This window comes from Capricornis sumatraensis, chromosome 16, assembly GCF_032405125.1.
Source record: "Capricornis sumatraensis isolate serow.1 chromosome 16, serow.2, whole genome shotgun sequence".
NCBI classification, from domain to species: domain Eukaryota; kingdom Metazoa; phylum Chordata; class Mammalia; order Artiodactyla; family Bovidae; genus Capricornis; species Capricornis sumatraensis.
The window spans coordinates 16,561,934-16,575,793 of NC_091084.1; positions in this window are offsets into that span (position 1 = coordinate 16,561,934).

The following is a 13,860-nucleotide window of genomic DNA, read 5'->3' on the forward strand; positions in this document are numbered from 1 at the left end:
TCTCAGCCTTTTTTGTTGTCCAGCTCTCACATCCTTATTGCAAAATTCAGACTCAAGTTGAAGAATGTGGGAAAAACCACTAGGTCATTCAAGTATGACCTAAATCAAATCCCTTATGATTATACAGTGGATGTGACAAATAGATTCATGGGATAAGATCTGACAGAGTGCCTGAAGAACTACAGATGGAGGTTTGTAACATTGTACAGGAGGCAGTGATCAAAATCACCCCTAAGAAAAAAGAAATGCAAAAAGGTTGTCTGAGGAAGCCTTACAAATAGCCGCAAAAAGAAGAGACACAAAGGCAAAGGAGAAAAGGAAAAATATATCCATGTGAATGCAGAGTTCCAAAGAATAGCAAGGAGAGATCAGAAAGCTTTCCTAAGAGAATGCAAAGAAATAGAGGGAAACATAGAATGGGAAAGACTAGAGATCTCTTCAAGAAAATTAGAGATACCAAGGGAACATTTCATGCAAGGATGTATGACTAAAAGTAAGATAAACTAAAGTTTGGAAATGATTTGAGGACTAGAATAATGTCTATTGATAGAAAGATCAGTGGACTCAGTTACTTGGCTTAAGTTTCATATACTTGTTGGTTTAGAAAGGCACTGGGTGAATTCCCTGGAAGACTTGGACTTACAAGTGGATTTGCAGTGAGGAAGAAAGAAGGAACAGAGGTGGGAATTTTATCTGGGTGAGAGGTGAGTGCGCTTTCAAAGCCTGAAAGAGCAGGAAAGTGTAATAGTGACCTCAGCCAGAATTCCCATCTGTGAACCAACACGGCCAAGCACAGCCAGCCTGAGCACTGGAGGAAATTTCCAGCGAGAACACGAAACAGTCTCATCTGGATGGAGGCTTGTGCCAATGTCAAAAGGGACAGAAGCAGTACAATACTGGGAAGTGTGGCCTGTGTTTGGCCCTGTAAGGTCCACGAGTTCATGGATTATTCTTTCCTTGGGAAATAAACAGTTGGAAATCAAATGAGGTAAAAGGAAAATTACTCGGTAAGAGTAAAGCATCACCTCCTTAGGGTTCCTGATTAAGTAAATCCATACACATAATCTCAGGAGAAACACTGTTACAAATACCTACTCCTTCCAATCCTTTTATCAGCTGTATGATGCTGATTAGAAACCTTGTATAGTAGAACACCCTGTGTCTAGGTTGATGGTTTAGTGTACTACCGGAAAAAGAGTAAGTTTCAATTCCTAGCTTTACCACTTGGGTATGACAGTCATTCAACTGTCTGAGTTTTGATTTGCCTACTTGGAAATGGGGAATCTGGAACTAAGAACCTTTACCTTTAATTTCTAATTTAGTGCAACACTCTCCCCTAAAAATCAACATTTTCCCCCTCAAAGCATGTAGTTGTACAAACTGAATGAACAGAGAATACATAAAAGCACTGTACAAAGTGCAGACAGAGAGGATGATGAATGTTTATTGAGCACAGACTATGATCTGGGAATCTGGGATATAGAGATGACTGAGGCATATACTTGCCATTGAGGGATGAGGTAGAGAGAATAAAAGCCTACCCCAAATTCCACATCCTGATCTTCCCAGTCTGTGAATATGCTACCTTCCTTGGGAAAAGAGGTTTTGCAGATGTGGTTAAGTTAAAGATCTTAAAATAGAAAGGCTACCCAAATTATCTGGCAGGTCTAATGTAATTGCAAGGGTCTTTATAATGGGTCTTCCCTGATAATGGTGGCTCAGATGGTAAACGATCTGCCTGCAATACAGGAGACCCTTGAGTTTGATCCCTGGGTCGGGAAGATCCCTTAGAGAAGGAATGGCTACCCACTGCAGTATTCTTGCCTGGAGAATTCCATGGGCAGTCCATGGGGCTGCAAAGAGTTGGACACCACTGAGTGACTAACACTGTCACTTTTTTTTAATAATGGAAAGATGCAGCAGTAAAACCAGAGTTGGAGGGGAGGAGATGTGATAATGGAAGCAGAGATCCAGGTGATGTGAAGACCAAGAGTCAAAGTCAAAGTCAAAGTCAAAGTCAAAGTCAAGAAGTGAAGGCAGCCTCTAGAAGCTGAAAAGCAATGATATGGATTCTCCCCTAGATCCTCCAGAGGAACCGTTTTGCCAACAACTTGATTTTAGCCCTTAACAGCTATTTTGGGCTTCTGATGCCCAGAACTGTAACATAATAAAGTTTTGTTTTAAGCCACTAATTTTGTGATCACAAAAAGAAGCTCATTTAAGAGCCTTACAGTGTATGAGAAGATCCATAAACAAAGACTTTCAATCTAGAAAGATCGTTGCCATGATAGGGGTGTGCACAGCGTCCTGTGTGACATGCAATGCCCTCTCACCTAGTTTGAGTGTGTGTGGAAGGTTGCTCAAAGAGGGATTTCTCATGTAGATGAGCTTGGTCTTAAAGATGGCATATCCCTTGCCTATATTGTCAGTGTCTCTATTTTTTTTTTTCCTATCAAACACTATCCTAAATATTTAACTTCCTAAAAACTTCCATTGTTTATTTTGGCTTTCTCTTGAAAGTCAAACTATTGCTTCTTTTCATCTAATGATTAAGTTACTCGGCAGTTGCTGCTGAGCTGTCTCTGCTCTCCATTTCTGCTTCATTCCTCTATGCTATCAGAATTCTTTGAGCTTCTGCCACCATAATTCATTGAACTGTTCTCTTTGAGGCCACTGGTGTGCCCTAACTATCAAAGCATTAAAAAGAAAAAAATATTATTTCTTGGCTCTACTGAGCACTTCCTCAATCTAACATTCTCTTTTTTTCTGTTTCCTTCTGTTAGCCCCCTCTCTCCTTTTTCTCCTTGTACTTCACGATGTATTTTGGGAGAATCACAAATGGGCTGGGGTTGCTAAAACACTTATTATAGGGAGAAGCAGTGGGTAAGAGGCTGAGTGGGTGGTAGTAGCGTTTTCCAGGCCATGATAAGGTACTTGGGCTTTATTTTGTAAGCAGCAGGGGCCATTGGAAGTTTTGGCTAAGAGATGGATGTAGATATCCCTTGGACTTTTCTCAGTATGCCGGGGCTTCTCAGGTTGTTTTGCTCAGGTGGTAAAGAACCCACCTGCCAATACATGCTAGATGTGAGACGTGGGTTCGATTACTGGGTTGGAAAGATCACCTAGCGGAGAGCATGGCAACTCATTCCAGTATTCTTGCTAGGAAATCCCATGGACAGAAGAGCCTGGTGGGCTACAGTCCAAGGGGTGGCAAACAGTTGGACATGATGGAAGTGATTTACCTCATAAGATTTTTATTGTTCACTCACTCAGTCACGTTTGACTTTTTGTGACCCCGTGGACTGCAGCATGCCAGGCTTCCCTGTCCTTCAGCAAGAAATAATGATGAAGTGGAGGGAGATTCCATTGTCAAAGATTTGGGGAAGATAAGAAAAGAAAATGAAAAAAATTGAGAAAATGCAAAACGTTGTATTTTACTTTTTGTGCACTTTGGCATCTTAAAGTTCCTAGGAAATCCTGGAGTAGAGAAATTTGTTGACCTTTGTTAACTTACTATTTCTCAAATTTATTTGACCATCGCAAATTCCCTGTTTATTTCCATATAAGGTCTATTGGTAGGTTCTAGTGCTACTCTTTGGGTAATCCCTTCTACTCTTCCTCCGTGATTTCTTAATCTTCTCCCTTTTTTTTCTCTTTCATATTTTATAACTGTTTATCCACATAATTCCCAACGAGGATTATGCCTCTGTAATTTGTTCTTTAAAGAACCTAAGTGAGAAGATTCACATCTACTTATAATGTTTATTAATCTCATTTTACTAATGTGAACTTTAGCTCTAGTTTATTTTAAAAAATCAGTGTTGATTATTCTCACTTTTCTCTCTTCAGGCACAGTGCAGAATTCTCTCCATTGATCAGTTAACTGGAAAAACACTTACCAGTCAGAAACTGATACTCTTAAGAATCAAACTGGACAACTCTTTCAAGTCATGCACAGGAATAAATTAAAAATGGATTAAAGATTTAACTGTAAGACCTGGAATCATAAAACTGCTAGAAGAAACCACAGGCAGTATTTGACATCAGTCTTGAACAGGTTTCCTCAGGCAAAGGAAACAAAAGCAAAAATAAACAAATAGGACTACATCAAACTAAAAAATTTTACCATGGCATAGTAAATTGTCTACAAAATGGAAAAGTCACCTACTGAATGGGACAAAATATTTGAAAACAATGTATTTGATAAAGGCTTAAAATAAAAAATATACAAAGAACTCATACAACTCAACATCAAAAACTAAACAACCCAACTAAAAAATGGGCAGAGGACCTGAATAGATATTTTTCTAAAAAAGACACAGAGATGGCCATCAAGCACATGAAAAGATATTCAATATTACTAATCAAGGAAATGCAACTCAAAACCATAATGAGATATCACTTTGTGCCTGTCAGAACGTCTATTACTAAAAAGACAACAAATAACAAGTACTAGCAAGGATGTGGAGAAAAAAGAAACCCTCTGGCAGGAATGTAAACTAGTGCAGCATTTTGGAAAAGAGTATGGAGCTTCCACAAAAAGCAAAAATAGAACTACCATAGGATACAGCAACTCTACTCCTGGATATTTATTGGAAGAAAATAAGAACACTAATTAGAAAAGATACATGCTAAAATGTTTGACTGTGTGGATCACAATAAACTGTGGAAAATTCTTAAAGAGATAGAAATACCAGATTACCTTACCTGCCTCCTGAGAAATCTGTATGCAGGTCAAGAAGCAACAGTTAGAACCAGACATGGAACAACAGACTGGTTCCAAATTGGAAAAGGAGTACATCAAGGCTATATATTGTCACCCTGCTTATTTAACTTAAATGCAGAGTACATCATGCAAAATGCTGGGCTGGATGAAGCATAAACTAGAATCAAGATTGCTGGGAGAAATATCAACAACCTCAGACATGCAGATGATACCATTCTAATAGCAGAAGGCATAGAGGAACTAAAGAGCCTCTTGATTAGGTGAAAGAGGAACATGAATAAGCTGACTTGAAACTCAATGTTAAAAAACTAAGATCATGGCATCAGTCCTGTCACTTCATGGCAAATAGAAGGGAAAAAAGTGGAAGCATTGACAGATTATATTTTCTTGAGCTCCCAAATCGCTGTGGACATAGACTTCAGCCACGAAGTTAAAATATGCTTGCTCCTCAGAAGAAAAGCTATGACAAACCTAGAGAGCGTAAAAGCAGAGACATCACTTTTCCCACAAAGGTCTTTATAGTCAAAGCCATGGTGTTTCCAGTAGTCATGTATGGATGTGCTTCCCTGGTGGCTCAGATGGCAAAGAATCTGCCTGCAGTGCAGGAGACCCAGGTTTGATTCCTGGTTCAGGAAAATCCTCTGGAGAAGGGAATGGCAACCCCCTCCACTATGCTTGCCTGGAGAAATCCATGGACAAAGTAGTCTTCCAGGCTACAGTCCATGGGGTCGCAAACAATCAGACACAACTAAGTGACTAACACTTTCGCTTTCATGTACAGATGTGAGAATAGGACCACAAAGAAGGCTAAGCACTGAAGAACCTATGCTTTCAAATTGTGCTGGAGAAGGCTCCTGAGAGTCCCTTAGACTGCAAGGAGATCAAACCAGTCAGTCCTAAAGGAAATTAGCCTTAATATTCATTGGAAGGACTGTTGCTGAAGCTGAAATGTAAGACTTTGGCTACTTCTTGTGAAGGGCCAACTCATTAGAAAAGACTCTGATTCTAGGAAAGATTGAGGGCAGGAAAAGAAGTGGGTGACAGAAGATGAGATGATTAGATAGCATCACTGATTCAATGGACATGAATATAAGAAAACTCTGGAAGTAGTGGAGGACAGAGGGGCCTGGGGTTACTGCAGTCCACAGGGTCACCATGAGTCAGACACAAGTTAGCAACTAAACAACAACAAAAGCATAGTATACAGTATATATAATATAATACAATATTCCATAGCATATATGTGTATATATATGTGTGCACATGGATGGACCTATATGGTATTATGCTAAGTGAAATGTCAGAGAAAAACAAATGCTGCATGACTATACTTAAATATGGAATCTAAAGAACAAAGCAAATAGACTAAGATAACAAAATAGAAATAAGGGATGTAAATACAGAGAACAAACAAGTGGTTGCCAGAGGGGAGAGGGGTGAGAGTAGGTAAGAAATAGATAAAGGAGATTGAGAGGGACAAACTTCTAGATGCAAAATCAATGAATCACTGGTATGAACTGTATGTGTTGGAAATATAGTCAATAATTGTGTAATATCTTTGTATGGTGACATTTCATAACTAGACTTACTGTAGCGATCATTTTGAAATGTGTATCAAGTTACAAGGTTGTGTAAGAGGAGCTAACATAGGGTTGTAGTTTACTTACACTTCAAAAACAAATAACCAACTCATAGAAAAATGAATCAGATTTGTACTTACTAGAGGCGAGGGGTTGTGGGGAGAGGAAACAGGCGGAAGACAATCAAAAGGTACAAACTTCCAGTTATAAGATAAGTATGTATCAGGGATGTCATGTACACCATGATGATACACACACACATACATGATACAACTCTTTCAAACTAGACCAACTGATGAATCTCCTAATGGCTGGAGTTTCGCTCTTTTCAAGTTTGGAACTAGAAGAGGGGAAGACATAGGTGGACAATGAAATGAGCAGAGAGAGGCTTCTCATTATGAAACCTTGGCTCAGAGTAGTCTACCAGATCTTTTATTTCCAAGAGGCCAAGTCTTTCCCAGGAAGACTGATTACAACCCAGGCTTAAAGACCGTCAGAACCAGATTAGACCCTACTGTTCTCTAGTTTTACTCCTTCAGCAGAAAGACAGAGGGTGAGGGGACTGGGCCCTAAGCCAAGGGCCTGTCTGTAGAAAGTTCTGAGAGAAGGAATTAGGTCTTCTAAGTCATTATCCAAGGTAGCGAATTTTTTTTTAAATTAATTAATTTATTTTTTTAATTTTAAAATCTTTAATTCTTACATGTGTTCCCAAACATGAACCCCCCTCCCACCTCCCTCCCCATAACATCTCTGTGGGTCATCCCCATGCACCAGCCCCAAGCATGCTGTATCCTGCATCAGACATAGACTGGCGATTCAATTCTTACATGATAGTATACATGATAGAATGCCATTCTCCCAAATCATCCCACCCTCTCCCTCTCTCTCTGAGTCCAAAAGTCCGTTAAACACAGCTATGTCTTTTTTCCTGTCTTGCATACAGGGTCGTCATTGCCATCTTTTTAAATTCCATATATATGTGTTAGTATACTGTATTGGTGTTTTTCTTTCTGGCTTACTTCACTCTGTATAATCGGCTCCAGTTTCATCCATCTCATCAGAACTGATTCAAATGAATTCTTTTTAACGGCTGAGTAATACTCCATTGTGTATATGTACCACAGCTTTCTTATCCATTCCTCTGCTGATGGACATCTAGGTTGTTTCCATGTCCTGGCTATTATAAACAGTGCTGTGATGAACACTGGGGTACATGTGTCTCTTTCAACTCTGGTTTCCTCAGTGTGTATGCCCAGCAGTGGGATGGCTGGGTCATAAGGCAGTTCTATTTGCAATTTTTTAAGGAATCTCCACACTGTTCTCCATAGTGGCTGTTCTAGTTTGCATTCCCACCAACAGTGTAGGAGGGTTCCCTTTTCTCCACACCCTCTCCAGCATTTATTGCTTGCAGATTTTTGGATCGCAGCCATTCTGACTGGTGTGAAGTGGTACCTCATTGTGGTTTTGATTTGCATTTCTCTGATAATGAGTGATGTTGAGCATCTTTTCATGTGTTTGTTAGCCATCCGTATGTCTTCTTTGGAGAAATGTCTATTTAGTTCTTTGGCCCATTGTTTGATTGGGTCGTTTATTTTTCTGGAATTGAGCTGCATAAGTTGCTTGTATATTTTTGAGATTAGTTGTTTGTCAGTTGTTTCATTTGCTATTATTTTCTCCCATTCAGAAGGCTATCTTTTCACCTTGCTTATAGTTTCCTTTGTTGTGCAGAAGCTTTTAATTTTAATTAGATCCCATTTGTTTATTTTTGCTTTTATTTCCAGAATTCTGGGGGGTGGATCATAGAGGATCCTGCTGTGAATTATGTCTGAGAGTGTTTTGCCTATGTTCTCCTCTAGGAGTTTTATAGTTTCTGGTCTTACATTTAGATCTTTAATCCATTTTGAATTTATTTTTGTGTGCGGTGTTAGAAAGTGATCTAGTTTCATTCTTTTACAAGTGGTTGACCAGTTTTCCCAGCACCACTTGTTAAAGAGATTGTCTTTACTCCATTGTATATTCTTGCCTCCTTTGTCAAAGATAAGGTGTCCATATGTGTGTGGATTTATCTCTGGGCTTTCTATTTTGTTCCATTGATCTATATGTCTGTCTTTGTGCCAGTACCATACTGTTTTGATGACTGTGGCTTTGTATTAGAGCCTGAAGTCAGGCAAGTTGATTCCTCCAGTTCCATTCTTCTTTCTCAAGATTGCTTTGGCAATTCGAGGTTTTTTGTATTTCCATACAAATCTTGAAATTATTTGTTCTAGTTCTGTGAAAAATATGGCTGGTAGCTTGATAGGGATTGCGTTGAATTTGTAAATTGCTTTGGGTAGTATACTCATTTTCACTATATTGATTCTTCTGATCCATGAACATGGTATATTTCTCCATCTATTAGTGTCCTCTTTGATTTCTTTCATCAGTGTTTTATAGTTTTCTACATATAGGTCTTTAGTTTCCTTGGGTAGATATTTCCTAAGTATTTTATTCTTTTCGTTGCAATGGTGAATGGAATTGTTTCCTTAATTTCTTTTTCTACTTTCTCATTATTATTGTATAGGAATGCAAGGGATTTCTGTGTGTTGATTTTATATCCTGCAACTTTACTATATTCATTGATGAGCTCTAGTAATTTTCTGGTGGAGTCTTTAGGGTTTTCCATGTAGAGGATCATGTCATCTGCAAACAGTGAGAGTTTTACTTCTTCTTTTCCAATTTGGATTCCTTTTATTTCTTTTTCTGCTCTGATTGCTGTGGCCAAAACTTCCAGAACTATGTTGAATAGTAGCAGTGAAAGTGGACACCCTTGTCTTGTTCCTGACTTTAGGGGAAATGCTTTCAATTTTTCACCATTGAGGATAATGTTTGCTGTGGGTTTGTCATATATAGCTTTTATTATGTTGAGGTATGTTCCTTCTATTCCTGCTTTCTGGAGAGTTTTTAATCATAAATGGATGTTGAATTTTGTCAAAGGCCTTCTCTGCATCTATTGAGATAATCACATGGTTTTTATTTTTCAATTTGTTAATGTGGTGAATTACATTGATTGATTTGCAGATATTGAAGAATCCTTGCATCCCTGGGATAAAGCCCACTTGGTCATGGTGTATGATCTTTTTAATGTGTTGTTGGATTCTGATTGCTAGAATTTTGTTGAGGATTTTTGCATCTATGTTCATCAGTGATATTGGCCTGTAGTTTTCTTTTTTTTGTGGCATCTTTGTCAGGTTTTGGTATTAGGGTGATGGTGGCCTCATAGAATGAGTTTGGGAGTTTACTTTCCTCTGCAATTTTCTGGAAGAGTTTGAGTAGGATAGGTGTTAGCTCTTCTCGAAATTTTTGGTAGAATTCAGCTGTGAAGCCGTCTGGACCTGGGCTTTTGTTTGCTGGAAGATTTCTGATTACAGTTTCAAGTTCTGTGCTTGTGATGGGTCTGTTAAGATTTTCTATTTCTTCCTGGTTCAGTTTTGGAAAATTGTACCAAGGTAGCGAATTTTACAATGCCTTTATAAAAGGCTGAATTCCTTGGGCTCTTAAATGATATTCTCAGGCTGGGGACTTACCTGTCATTCAGCCCAGGGGGGCAGACATCAGTGGAAGGTGCGCAACTCCATTAGAGGTCTTTAGTTAATTAGTATTTGAATGAACAACAATGTCTTCAGTTAGAAGAGCAGTGAAAGGCAAGGGATTTAGGGAAGTGTTTGGGTGAACCGTATTTTGGGTTCAGGCTAAAGTGAGATTTTTCTTGAAATGTTTAATTATTTTACCAGAATCATTTTTCATGTGGCAATTTAAAATGTCACTAAATAGTAGCTAAACTGAAATGTTCATAGTTGAGGAGTTAAGGAAGGAGTGATAGAAGTCCAGATATGACTTTTAGTGATATCTGGAGTGAAAAAATACTTAAAAAAACTTGCCATAAACAAATATCTTTGAATCTAAGACAGCTGACTTCTTTAACTCTATCTTGTATCACTTAACAATACTGGTTTTCCTTCCTCCCTCCCTTCTTTCGTTTTTAAAATTTCTTGAACACACCTAATCTGCTCCCACTTTAGATTCTCTGTACACGCTTCCTCCTTTGCCTAGAACCCACTTCTGACTTCTTTTCATTCTCCAGGACATGGTTAAAATGTCACCTCCATCCTATCTAACTTATTAATAGATTCCAACCTGTTATTCTCCTTTATGCCATCCACTGATGAGATCTCATCACAACTTGTAATTAATTATATGTTTGTTGTCTGTCCTCTCCCACTAATCACTAAGCCCTGAGAAGAGGTACTCCATCAGTCAGAGTCCCAAGGGGAAAAGATGACAAGCTGTCAAAGGACAGTTTGAGCAGGGCTTGCAATTGAGGCTAGTTGCCTTGGTCAGGGAAGGATGTAGAAAAACCACCAGTCTATGTCCGATGCAGGATACAGCATGCTTGGGGCTGGTGCACGGGGATGACCCAGAGGGATGTTGTGGGGAGAGAGTGGGACGGGGGTTCATATTTGGGATTTCATGTACACCCGTGGTGGATTCATGTCAATGTATGGCAAAACCAATACAGTATTATAAAGTAAAATAAAGTAAAAATAAAAAGTTAAAAAAAGTGTTAAAAAAATAAATTAAAAAAAAAAAAACCACAAGGGATAGTTCAGTACCCCAGAGCTAAGGGCAGGGTCATGGACATCCTCAGCCTGAAGGAGTAAGGGAGAAGGGAGCAGCCACTGGAGCTGGAGGGAGAGAAAGCTGCAGACAAATACCTGGAGTGGACTGATGTCCTTTGATTGAGGGAGACAGCCAACCCAAGCTGACTCCAGAGAAAGGGAGTCAGGGTCATAGATACTCCCTGCTTCACTCTCCTTTCCCCCTCCAAATCTGCTGAGAAGCCCGGGATGTCCACTGATGTCATCTGGCAGAGAGGAACATGGAGAAGGATGGAGATCAGATTAAATGTGGAAGATATCCAGTCCAAGAGCCAGGTCTGCCTAATTCATCTCAATCCCCAGCACCCAGCACCCAGCACCCAGCACAGAGCCCATGAATAATAAACAAAGTGAATTTGTTACTAAGCATCTTTTTATTCTACTCTCTTCTAACTCTCTTTGTTTTTAAATGGATGATATGGAGATTTGCCTAATTCAGATGAATACGAGCACCTTTAAGTAGGTGAGAGTTCCTGTCATCCCTTGAGGATTGAGAATTGGATGCGGCAGAGGGAAGTGACAATATATCAGATGTGTGTGTGTGTGCCCAGTCATGTCCAACTCTTTGCAACTCCATGGACTGGAGCCTGCCAGGCTCTTCTGTCTGTGGAATTCTCCATGGAAAAATACTGGAGTCAGTAGACATGTCCTCTTCCAGCGGATCTTTCTAACCCAGGGTTCAACTCTGGGTCTCCTGCATTGCAAGCAGATTCTTTACCATCTGAGCCCCCAGGGAAGCCCAATACATCAGGGGGCAAGGGTAAAGTAGCATCTTCCTCTTCAGAGAACAGTAGCTGGCTTTGAACTCTTATGGTGTTCCAATAGCTAGGGAAGGAACCTGCCAGACTGGATACAGAGTCAGGAGGCGCAAGCTTTGTGTGGAAGGAGGTAAGGAAACAGCAGCCAGCACTCCACTCACACCTCCCAATCCCTCTCCTCCTTCCCAGTGGTGAGGAGATGGTGAGAACTGAAGCAATCTCCTGTCCCAGATATGAACCCAAGTGTTCAGGTTGGCAATTCTGCTTTCTCTAGACTATTCCATGACAGAAATTAACTTTTATCTTCTCTAGCCATTGTTTGTCTCTTTGAAATAGCAGCTCAACTTCATCCTAACTAAAGCAGAGAGATTTCCAGAGGATGAGGAGATAGCCTTCTAGAGGTATATTTTTTGGGTTAGTCTGACAGTCTTTGGGGGAAGGATTCAAAATAAAGAGTGAATGACATAATAACTGTGTCACTGGGAGGTTTAGTATGAAGTGAAAAGTATGCAAATAACTCTTGCTCTGTGGTCTCAAATATACAGGGAGGAAGCATTTCATAGTGAAGGTGGCATGTGGATCTTCCATGCAAAATCTAAACATCATCAGAGCAGTCTGGGATGTACCTTGGTGACCTGGCATCAGGAGGTGGGGTGGGGGTTGGGATATAGAAGAAGGTGGCAGATGGCGGGATATTGGAGGTGGTTTATTTTGGGTAGTAAGCTCTGTTTGGATGTTCAATAAGCAGTTTTGAATTTAAAAATGACTGTAATCACTATACTGTTGATTTTCTGACCCCTCTGTGCCCCAGAGAGGTAGCCCTGGGAAAAAATTATTATTTTGCTTACTTATGATAGTAGAGTTTGAAGTTGAAATTGAAATGATCATGATTTGGTTAGAGAAGGGTGACACTCAGGGAGAAAGAAGGAAGCTTGGGTGCCCAGAGAGGACTTACTGCTAGGTTTGGAAAGCAGAGTATATGTTACTAGCAACTCAATTTTCTCAGTGCCTCAGAACTGACCAACTCCTGGGGGCTTGATCAAGATAATAGAACTCACAGGATCTGGGTAAGTAAATTAGAATTTGAAGTATTCATTTATAAAGTAGCTTTTCTTTGCAGTGTCTGAATTTTATCGAACTAACATCTATGCCCTCTGCTTCTAGTGTTAGTATATGTGAGAAGCTGAGTTACTACTGCATTTAAAATATTCAGTTCAGTTCAGTTCAGTCGCTGTCATGTCTAACTCTTTTTGACCCCATTGACTGCAGCATGCCAGGCTTCCCTGTCCATCACCAACTCCCAGAGCTTGCTCAAACTCATGTCCATGGTGATGCCGTCCAACCTTCTCATCCTCTGCCATCCCCTTCTCTTCCAACCTTCAATCTTTCCCAGCATCAGGGTCTTTGCCAATGAGTCAGTTTTTCACATCAGGTGGCCAAAGTTTTGGAGTCTCCTCTTCAGAATCAGTCCTTCCAAGGAATATTTAAGACTGATTTCCTTTAGGATTGACTGGTTTTTTCTCCTTGCAGTCCAAAGAACTCTCAAGAGTCTTCTCCAACACCACAGTTCAAAAGCATCAATTCATCGGTGCTCAGATCCATACACGACTACTGGAAAAACCATAGTTTTGACTAGATGGACCTTTGTTGGCTAAGTAATGTCTCTGCTTTTTAATACGTTGTCTAGGTTGGTCATAGTTTTTCTTCCAAAGAGCAAGAGTCTTTTAATTTTGTGGCTTCAGTCACCATCTGCAGTGATTTTGGAGCCCAAGAAAGTAAAGTCTATCACTGTTTCCGTTGTTTCCCCATCTATTTGCCGTGAAGTGATGGGACCAGATGACATGGTCTTTGTTTTATGAATGTTGAGTTTTAAGCCAGTTTTTTCACTCTCCTCTTTCACTTTCATTAAGAGACTATTTAGTTCCTTTTCACTTTCTGCCATAAGGGTGGTGTCATCTGCATATCTGAGGTTGTTGATATTTCTCCCAGCAATCTTGATTCCAGCTTATGCTTCATCCAGCCTGGCATTTTGCATGATGTACTCTGCATATAAGTTAAATAAGCAGGGTGACAAAATACAGCCTTGACGTTCTCCTTTCCCG